The sequence below is a fragment of the Lissotriton helveticus genome, chromosome 1_1 (assembly GCF_964261635.1).
Source record: "Lissotriton helveticus chromosome 1_1, aLisHel1.1, whole genome shotgun sequence".
NCBI lineage: Eukaryota > Metazoa > Chordata > Amphibia > Caudata > Salamandridae > Lissotriton > Lissotriton helveticus.
In genome coordinates, this window is record NC_136057.1 from 1,802,353,557 (window position 1) to 1,802,364,504 (window position 10,948).

Here is a 10,948-nt window from a genome sequence, read left to right on the forward strand (position 1 = left end):
ATTAATTATGTTCCCATACAGAGCAAAGATACAATGTTTAATCAATACACATTGTGCACATATAACTGCACAATTAGGTGCCTGCTTGAGCAGTGTAAAGTATAAACACTCTACTGTACACACCAGAAAGCCTCATCGGACAATGAGGGAAATAACTAAAATATTCTACTTTACATCAGTACCCATAAAAATTCTATCTGACAGTGGATGCATCTTAGAATTTTAATTCTTTTGAACTTACCTCCATTTGCAGCATATTATAAATTGAGGGTGAGCAGTAGAACAAACATGAACTTCAATCAACCAACCAGGGGTTTGTTTAGAACAGCTACTCATCTGTGTGGATCTCAAGGTGCTGAAGGGAGGCAGGCCTGCTGAACTGTCTCAGTGTGGTGGTTCTGTCGCAGAGCCAGGACTTGAGGTCCTTCCTGAATTAGGTCAATGACACGGAGTACCTGAGGTGGAGGGGCAGGGTGTTCCAGGTCTTGGCAGCGAGGTATGAGAAGGTGATTAGTAGTACTTTATTCGATAAACATTTATCATAAAAGTAGATACAATTTCATCATAAAAGGAATAAAATACATATATCCAAAATACAGCCAATAAATACAGTAAAAAGGGCAATATATACAATAATCAAGGGTCATAACGTGCTGTGGCATTAAAAACTGATACAAATAATCTCCTTAATCTAAGTTTTTCTACCTCGTTTTGCTCTGTAACAGCCTTGAGCGGATCTGCCAGGCCTTCCCCAGGTACTTTGCAACCCCACAAATAATCATCAAAGATGTTGTGTCTGTTGTCAGGATGCGTAAGGCCATCCTATACTTGCTAACTCCCAGTTCTCTACATACAGGTTTTAACCATCTTTTCCTGACCCAGGCAAACAAAAAGTACGCTAAGAACTCATTAGGGCTTGCACAACCTGGACAGGAAGCTTGATGGGACAAAGAATTTTTCCAGCTCTTAATAAATTCATTCAGTGGAAGTTTCCCGTACTTCAGCTTTAAGAAAAGGGTTCTATCGCTGGGTATTTTAATAAAATCTAAAAAAGGTTCAAGCTTCCTGACAGGTTTGTGCTCTAAAAATTGGTCAGTTAAAGACCCCCACTTGATGTCTTTTAATTCCTCAGCCTGCACCCACTCCCAGTAAATTTTCTTAACCATATGTTTGGGTGGGTCGGACTGGGATAACCACGATTAGCTCAACCCCAGGGTTATGACCAACTGTCTCAAATTGTTCAGCCATACGATCTTATTTGAGCTGTTTAAGTTGATAAGTTTGTCAAACACTGCTGCATAGTTTGCCAATTCAGGTGTCCTTCTCAAACTTTCCCAGTATAATAATGAGCGTTTGCCCATATCATGGTAAAGAGGCCTTAGGAGGGTTGAAAGTGGAAGTCCAACTAGGTCTCTCAGGAACTTGTTTTCAGATTTCACTAGTTCCACCGTATTGTCGAAACCCCACAATTCCGACCCATAAACTGCAGAAGCCAGTGCCTTCCCTTCATAGACCGGTAAAGCTGGGGCTACTGGGGTACTGATTGAGGCCCGATGATGTGATTAAGTAGCATTTTGGCCATGTGGGAGTCCCATTTCATTCTACTGTTGACCCTTACTCCCAAGTAGTTAAATGCGTCCATCACCTCTAGCAAAGACCCATTGAGGGTGACATTAGTCCTCCTAGATGTTTTTGCTAGTGACAGTACCATCAATTTAGTTTTGGTAGTATTGATGGATAAACCTCGTTCTTCACAGAACAGGCAAAACCTATCTAGCAATTTCTGTAGACCAGAGGGGGTTTTGGACATCAGGAGGGTATCGTCTGCGAAAAGGAGGGTCAGTGTTTTCTCACCCGCCAGGGCGGGGGCATCCGCTGGGTCCTCTCTCAAATGGTCTGCCACCCCATTTACAAAGAGAGAGAACAAGGTCGGAGCCATCACACAACCCTGGTGGATCCCCCTATTCACTGGTACCCTCCTTGTCAGTTGACCCTGGTTCCCCCATCTGATTCTAGCGTAATTGCCCTCATGTAGTCTTTTTATAAGCTCAAGGAGATATCGTGGGATGCCCATGTCCTGCATCACCTGCCAAAGCTTGGCGCGGGGCACGAGATCGAAGGCGGTTTTCAAGTCTATAAAGGCTAGATGCAAACTACCTTTTGCGATGGACACAGATTTCCAGTGTACTGCAAAGAGTCTGAAAACCTGGTCCATCGTACCCACCTTCTGCCTGAAACCCGCTCGTAAATGCGTCAGGATATTTCCCTCCTCCAGCCAAGACCCTATTCTAGAGATGATAACCCTGCCAACTACCTTCTGTACCATGTTGATTAAACTAATCGTCCTGTGGTTGGCAGGGTCCTCTCTATCACCTTTCTTGTATATTGTCACTACTTCTGCTCCCTTCCACAATTCTGGGATTGAAGGGCCCTGAACCAACAAGTTCATCAAGAGAGCAATAAAGTTAGCCCACCGCGTGGGGTCATGCAGGAGTAAGTCACCCGGCAGGCCATCCGGGCCTGCGGCCTTTCCAGGAGCTATGTTCGTTATAGCCAATTGAACCTCTTGGGAAGTGAAGGGCTCTACTGGCTCAATGTTCTCGTGGTCGAGTTCTGTTTCTAAATAGGCACCTTCTGTTTGTTCCGAAACAACCTCACTGGAGTATAAACTTGAAAAATGGGAGTACCATTGCTGCTCAGTTATATAATTTTGGAGAGGGTCTGTTCCCCTTCTATTACGTTTATTTATCAGTTCCCAAATAATGTTGAATCTTTTAAATAAGTCGCCATTATGAGCTCCTGCCAGTGTTCTTCTTCCCAATCCTGCTTAGCTGTTTCTAAGGTTTTGTTGTACTCCTTTCTGGCTGCCCTTATGGCTACAGGATCTTTATTACGGAGGGCTACGGAAATGGCCTCTCTCTTTTTTCTACATTCAGTAGTGTACCATAGATTGCCACTTTTAACTACTTTGCTTTTGTGCACTCTATGTTCCTTGAGCATAAAATAAGAACCCAAACTTGCTATTGCATTCCCATAAAATGCACTCAATTGAAATCCCTGCTCACTATCCTGGGAAATGTTAAGTAATGAGAGTTCCATACATTTTGATTCTACTAAATCTCCAATGCTAGTTAGGACATTCTCCTGGCAAGCCACTGTATGCCATTTTAATCTGCGGTTGGAATTGGAATGAACAACTTCTTTTGTAATTAAATTTGGTACATTAGATGTCTTCCTATTGCATTCCCATCTAATATCCATGCAGAGGGGATTATGATCACTATCCTGTGTTTGTTTAACCTCCATGTCAACTACATTCCCCCATAATCGTGTATCAAGCAGAATGTAGTCAATGCGCGAGGGACCACTAAGTCTATTAAAGGTCATGGCCCCATTTGGATCAGAAATCGTCCTACCATTCAATGCTCGTAGATTATATTCCAATGTCAAAGCATTGATCTGTATTGCCCTAGCTGACCATTTCTTGATTGGCCTCAGACTCAGAGCAGGGATGAGCTGTCTTATGTCTTCTTCATTACTTCCCAAGAGGTCTTCCTCACTTAAGGGTTCGAACGTGCAGTTCAAGTCTCCTCCCACAATGATATTAGACCGGGGAGGAATACCTACTAGGGCTGTTTCTAATAATGTTACTGTAGATGAAATTTGTCCTCCTGGGGTTCCTCTAGCATATACATTAAACAGCTCCACTCTATTGCTATTCAAAGGACCTTTAAAAGATAAGTGTAAAATATCCTCAGAAGCTGAATTGTGAACAGTAATATCCCAATTCAAGGCCACCTTAACCCATATGCGGAGCCCCCCGAAGGGCGACCATTTCCTGTGTTTGTCGCGGGGCTAAAGTAGGTGGAATACCCCGCCTTATATAGGGGGATCAAGCTCCAGGTCTCCTGGAACATGCAAACCTCGTAATTGTTGATGAAGTCATTCCATTCGGGAATTACCAGTTTCTTTTGGAGGCCTGCTATGTTCCAGGAGAGAAATCGAATCACCCCTGGATTACCTTCCCCCACCTTATGTAGATCCCGAGACTCCAGGCTCGACATTTCCCTACCACAGTGCCTGGAAGTTGTACTTGATATGCAAGGCAAATTCTCAGTGTCGCCCGTGTTAGATGTTACAACCGAGTGGGTCCTACAATTATCCTTCGATAGTCAGTCTATTCTGTTTAGATCGGAGTCATCCTTATCCCCAGCTATGGACCAAAGCGGCAAGCATCTAATCTGAATATTGGAGTGCTTGGGAGGGCATGTCCGATACTCTAAAGCCACTAAGTTCTCAGCCATTGTTGCATTGCATAGTTGGACTTTAATGCAATCTGTGTGGGAGCTAAACAGGGACAATCTCCTAACATTGATCATGTCCTCCCTGATGATAGATCTGCACCCCCTCACATGGCGGAGCCAGTGGATCGCTTTATTATGAGGAGATTCACTAGTTTCATGGCCGGAGTTCCTATTGGGTTTTGGGACCCCTGTTATGTAAACTATTGCAGTGGGGTTTCTGGGGGCTAAGCCTTTTGATAAATTACTCGGGGGTCAACCCCAAGCTTTTCGTTTTTACCCACCTGAATGGCATTGACAACTAATTTACTCGCATAGTGAACCTTATTTCCAGATGCTATTCCCCGTGATTTCATAATTTCAGCATAAGAGCTAGGGGTATGCTGGCCAGTGGAAGGATCCCTACCCGATCTCTGATCCGGGAGTCCTTTCTTTACAAACCTCCCTTCTGACACTGAATTAGGGAGTAGGGGTTCCCTTGAATTTGGTGGAGTTACTACTATAGCAGATGTTAGAATTTGGGGAGCTTTAGCCCTGTGGGCATCTCCTTTCTGAGCTAACTCTTTCAGCATCTATGTAGGTCAGTTCCCTCTCCACATTTTCCAATTTCTTAAAGAGTGCCCTATTTGAGTGTGGACAGCTCGAACACCCCCCATGATTCCCCTGATTCTCCTTCTAAAACAGCGAATCTATTGGAACAGTTGATATATATCTCGCTTGCATTCTCCTGCGACACCCCCTGTTTTATAGGTTCAGGGATCTTGCTGGATGAATTAGACCCATTTAGAGTCTCTGTGGAGTCTGCTGTGGAGGGACCCTCTAGGGGATTATGGACCTCACAAATTGGAGCATTATATGGGTTTTTTTTGGCAAAAATAGCAGGAATTACTTTCCCACGGTGTTGTTTTAAAACCTCAGTAAGTGGATCAGGGTTTTCCACCCACGAGTTACTAGATTTCCCTGCTAAAACCTCCTCACATTCACCAACAATAGTTTCAATTCTTGTCAAAATACAGTTAGTGGCTGCGTGTGAAGCTTTTTTGGCCTTTTTACCCTTTTTTGGCTGTGACAATTGTGCTCCTCCCTCCATAGACTTTCTTTTGCCCATTATGAATAAACCAAAATGGAGCAGACACTCCTGGCCAATTTTAAACACAGGGGGAAACTCTTAACACTCAGATCAGCACACACAGATAATTAGACATGCCTTTAGTTATTAAAAATACCCTCTCCTAACCCCACAGTACCTCTCGTCCCTATTGTCCTTGAAAAAAGGTCCTTAGAATCCAGATATTCAGGGGTTAGCCCTGCCCTGCCTCTTTCGGTCGCGGACGGGCGTGGGATGGGCTGGGCCGGACTTCAATGCCTCTGGCGCCCTCCTGGTGACGTTAACAGCGCGCCTCACGCAGTCCCCTGGGGGATGTAGTCACGGGGGCTCCGGATGCGGAAATGCAGGCAAGCAGGCAGGCTGTTCCCAAAAGCCGTTCCCATCACGGCAATACAAGGAGGTCACAGGTAGGGAGCAACAGTGGTGGCAAGCGTGTCAGCGCTGCGGGAGGGCCGGACGGACTTCAATGCCTCTGGTGCCCTCCTGGTGACGTTAGCAGCGTGCCTCACGCAGCCCCCTGGGGCATGTAGTCACGGGGGCTGCGGGCGCGGAAATGCAGGGTCCGGGACAGAGAGTCGGGCAGGCAAGAAGGCAGGCTGTTCCCAAAAGCCGTTCCCCTCACGGCGATACAAGCAGGTCACAGGTAGGGAGCAACAGTGGTGGCAAGGATATTCTTCTGGTTCTGGTCTTGTGGATCTGTGGGACAGAGGCCAAGTCGAGTTGGCTGAAGTGAGTGGAAAGTGGAAAGTGAGTCAGTGGTTCAGATATTTTGGTTATGCATTGTGGAGAGCCTTATAGGCCTGTGTGAGAATCTTGAAGGTGATTTTCTTGTTGGTTTGGAGTGACCAGAATTTTCAGAGCTTTTGTGTCATGTGTCTGCAGCCTTTTGGATGTTCTGAAGTTTTCTGAGCTTTTTCCGGGTGATGCCGGCATAAAGGTCATTGGTGTAGTAAAATCTGCTGCTGATGAGTGTGTGGGCAACCATCTTTCTGGATTTTGTGGTGATCCATCTGAAAGTATTTCGAAGCAGGTGGAGCGTGTGGAAGCACAATGAGGATACTGCATTGATTTGGCGTTCATTGTGAAAGTGGAGTCCAGTATGATGCCAAGGTTGCGTTCATGTTACATTGGGGTGGGAGGGGTTCCTAGTGCGTCGGCCACCAAGAGTTGTCATGGGCTAAGGGGGTAGATCCCAGGATAATACTTCGGTCTTGTCTGAGTTGAACTTGAAGCAGCTTTCTTTCATCCACGTAGCGACGTCTTCATTCCAGTGTGAAAGTTAATTCTGGCAGCTGTGGGTTTGTTGGTGAGGGAGATGATCAGCTTGGTGTCATCTGCGTAGGAGACTATGTTAAGTCCATGGCATTTGATGATGGCTGCGAGGGGGTAAATGAATATGTTCAAGCTCAGGGATGAGCCCTGGGGCACTCCACAGCTGATCTCTGTTGGTTCTGAGAGGAACAGGGTTAGGCTACATGCTGTGCTCAGCCAGTCAGGAAGGAGTGGATCCAGTCCAGTGCCTTGTCAGTGGGATGGGTATGCCCAGACATGGGCCCCTTGCTCACTGTGCCACTGGATTCAAGCTAACCTGGCTGAAGAACGGAGACATACCCTGAAACTGGTTCCAGGATACTTGTTTCCAGTCCAGGGAGGACCTGGCCTGGCAGTTCAGTCTGAACTGTTCCAATGGGGAACAGGGTCAAGACTGATATGCATATGGCTGGGTCCAAATGGTGGTGGCGTAGTGGGCAAAATAACAATGAATTTAACCCAGATCTTTTGACTGGGGGAGAATGTTTGCATTGTCAGCATTCCGTCTATCATTTTTTTGCTGTAACAATTTTCGCCCTAAGTGGGATGGGTATGCCCAGACGTGGGTCCCTGGCTCACTGTGCCACTGGATTCAAGCTAGCCTGGCTGAAGAAGGGTGACATACCCTGAAACCAGTCCCAGGATGCTTGTTTACGGTCCAGGGAGGACCTGGCCTGGCAGTTCGGTCTGGATTGTTCCCATGGGGCACAGGGTCAAGACTGATTTGCGTATGGCTGGGTCCAAACTGGGGTGGGGAATGGGCAAAAGAACGATGGATTTGACCCAGATCTTTTGACTGGGGGAGAATGTTTGCATTGTCAGCATTCTGTCCATCATTTGTTTGCTGTAACACTTGTCATGGATGCTGGCATTGTGGAGTCTCGTGATTAGGGTGCAGTGGGAGATGGTTTCAAAGGCAGCCAAGAGGTCCAGTAGGATGAGGGCTGTGATTTTGCCCCAGTCGAGGAGGGAGTGGATGTCATTGGTGGCAGCAAGGAGTGCGGTGGGTGCTTTGATTGCTTCGGAAGCCGGATTGGAAGGTGGCCAGGACGTGGTTCTCTTCGATGAACTCAGAGAGTTGGGCATTGATAGCCTTCTCAATGACCTTGGCTGGAAAGCAACAGAGGGAGAAGGGTCTGAAGTTCTTAAGCTCTGTCTGGCCGGCAGGTGGTTTCTTCAGCAGAAGGTTGATTGTGGCATGTTTCCAGTCATCATGGAAGGTGGCGGTTTCCATGGACCATTTAGCCACCAAACATAAGGCGGAAATTTGGATGCGCTCCTGAGAGATGGGGTGTTCTGAAGTATAACCTGGGAGCCTGTTCAAAAGGTAGGATAGAGCCACAGGTTTATCTTGGTCCTCCTGTTCTGCCATATGTAGAGGAGACTTGTGTAAAATGAGGGACTGTGCAGGGTACAATTATCTCCTTAGCAACACCTGAATGAACAATGCACCAAGCACATCTACACCTCAAGCATGACTTGTACAATCACCTTGTGTTTTACACTCTCAGGTTCCATATCCTACCTCTACCATGGTAACTTCCCCTGTAAACACAACCACTTCTGCGTCAGCAAGAAGTGTTGGGCCTACAATCTTCCCTTTCCTTCTTAAAGCCGTCAACATAACCATGAAATCATGTACCCGCAAAAGCAGTCTTTTACAGCTTCTAACCATAGCTGACTTCAAATTCTACTGATTTCACTACCTTTCATTTCCAACCTTTGTTTTACTAAAATATTCTAGAATGCCAGATTAAGTGATTTGATGTGTCTTGCTATGACTTATGTGTGGCCTCTTATTTAACTAAAGCAATACATACAAAAACAATGAAGGCAATCTAAATAATCAATGCCTGTTGTAAATAGGTTTGACTGGAATTTGTTTAATGATACGAATTACATAGTTGACCATTTCCTATTGTTTGTTCAATATAGCTTTGAAATGGTTTGAGATTAGACTCCATCAAGCAAGACTACTCATCAAGCATGTCAACTATTCACAATGAGGAGTCCCAAAATAAAGCAAAATAGGTCTTGGCAGCCAATAAAACATTCTCTGAAATGTTCAAAACCATTAACAATGTTGTGTTTAAAGTGGATCTGGTCAGAATAGCAACAGACTTTCAATGCTACGCTAAGCAAGTTTTGCATATGCTTAACAAAAAGGTAATTAAAATGGGTGACCCAATATGGAAAAACTTGCTTTGCCACAACTCCTCCTGTTGGCTTGTTTCTAAGGTCACACAGATCAGTGGTGTAGGGTGTATCAACAATAGAAAAAGGTATTTTCAGCTGCAGAATACGATTGCTTTAGAACTCATTTCTTTCTGTCCATACTAAACACAATGCAGAGTGCGCCAACACTATCAAAACACAAAAATGCAACGTTTCAACTCTGTTTAGCTCTAATGAATAGTGTAATTTGATACCGTTTACTTTCCTTACTCATACATAGACAAAAACAGAGGGTCCGGAAAAAAGTGAAGCAAAAGGTTCCATCAATCATTCGTGTATTTCACTATGCACATTTATCAATACTCACCTTGCCACTACCCACAATATTTCAAAGGAATAATGGCTAGGAGTTGGATTTCATACTGCAAAGGTAAGACCTAGGTACATTTTACAAACATGATTCCATATTGTTGCCACATTTGAAGCAGAAATCAGGGTAGGAGTGAAAAGCAAGCAGGCACTTGTTCCTAGGTGTTCAAATAGATAGCTGCCGAGACAGTGAAATCAAAACATTTTTTTTAACGAAGAGAGAAAAACACGACCATCAGTAACCAATCCAAGGTCGTTATGCTTTCCACCTCTACTAGACTGTTTCCTTCTACATGATTGGCTGCGTGCATCTAGGTGCCCCCCCTTATATGTAATTGCAGAACAGAAGTCTTCTGTTACAAGAGAGAACAAGCAGGGCGCACACATGAGCCAGCAAACCCAGTTGCTGCTAGTATTTCAGGAATGCTGGTGGCTATGCTGAGTGCAGGCAAGAACCAGCTATAAATAAACAGACCAGGAGGAGGGAGGAGAGGCCATCCCAGCTGATCAGTTTGATGGCCAACAAACACCTTGTCTGAGGAAAATCTCCAGAGCAGGGAACTCAGCACACAAAAGAAGGACATTTCGACAAACGCACCAATAATAAGCCAGCGTTTTAAATGCCACACATAACAACCATTAGCAATTGGGATGTGTGCTAAAAGTCCATATAGAGATACAACAGGTCTGGCAGACAGTGGAAAGCGCTATCCAGGCATGACCTAAAACCGCCAAGCTGCTCAAAAGAAATGACGACTTGCTGCTCTCGTATTTACAATGGGGCCGCTATAATGTACTTTGCAGACATCCTACTGCGCATGTGCCAGCTGGGCGAGGTATTCTTTGACCTGCAGGCACAAGCTACAGCAGTGACATGGCAGAAGGTGTGCAGAGTTAAAATGCCATGGATAGGGTTTCTGTTCCACTGGTTATACAATGGTCCTGGGCAGTTCACAGAACTCCATTTATTTCAATGGCAGGGGGCACAACCGGCTCAGGGAGAATGAGGTAGTGGGTGTTAACAATCTAACAGTCATCATTAGAGGGGTGGTCTGTGGGAGGGGTGCAGCTGGCCGCCCTCTTCATTCCTCTCTGGAATGTGCTTCCACTTTATGTTGCTGTGGCTGAGCCGGAGCCCTTTCTCAAAGCAGATATTGGCACGCATTACACACATTACATGAGCACACTGGCTACATTACACAAAATCAGATATTTATAGGACCCTGGAAGGTTAAGTGATTTGCCCAGAATCACAGGGTATAGAGCTGGCAACGAGTCTCACTCTCAAACAGCATTTAGGGCTTTTTGTTTTTTTTCTGAGAGCAGACTCAGGTTGAGCTGTATCTACTAAATCGTTTCATGTTTTAAAACTACAAAAAGTAGATAAAGCTGTGAAGACACCCCAAGTCTTCCATTGTATCAGTCTGCATATAACTTGTTCTAGGCCTCGTGTTCATTTCTGAAGTGAAATACTGCATACGATCTCGTGACGGATGACTACAGAGTCAGTCAGTCGTGTGTCAAGTGTGAATGATTGAAGAAACGAACAGTGCCTGCTTCGCAAGCCTTGTCTGTGGCGCTAAGAATAAGTCCAAGAATAGGCAGCCCAGAGAAGCACTTAATTGCCGCTTCGATGTGCTTAAATTCAAAGTGCTGCTTTTAATATTTGTGGTGCACGTACACA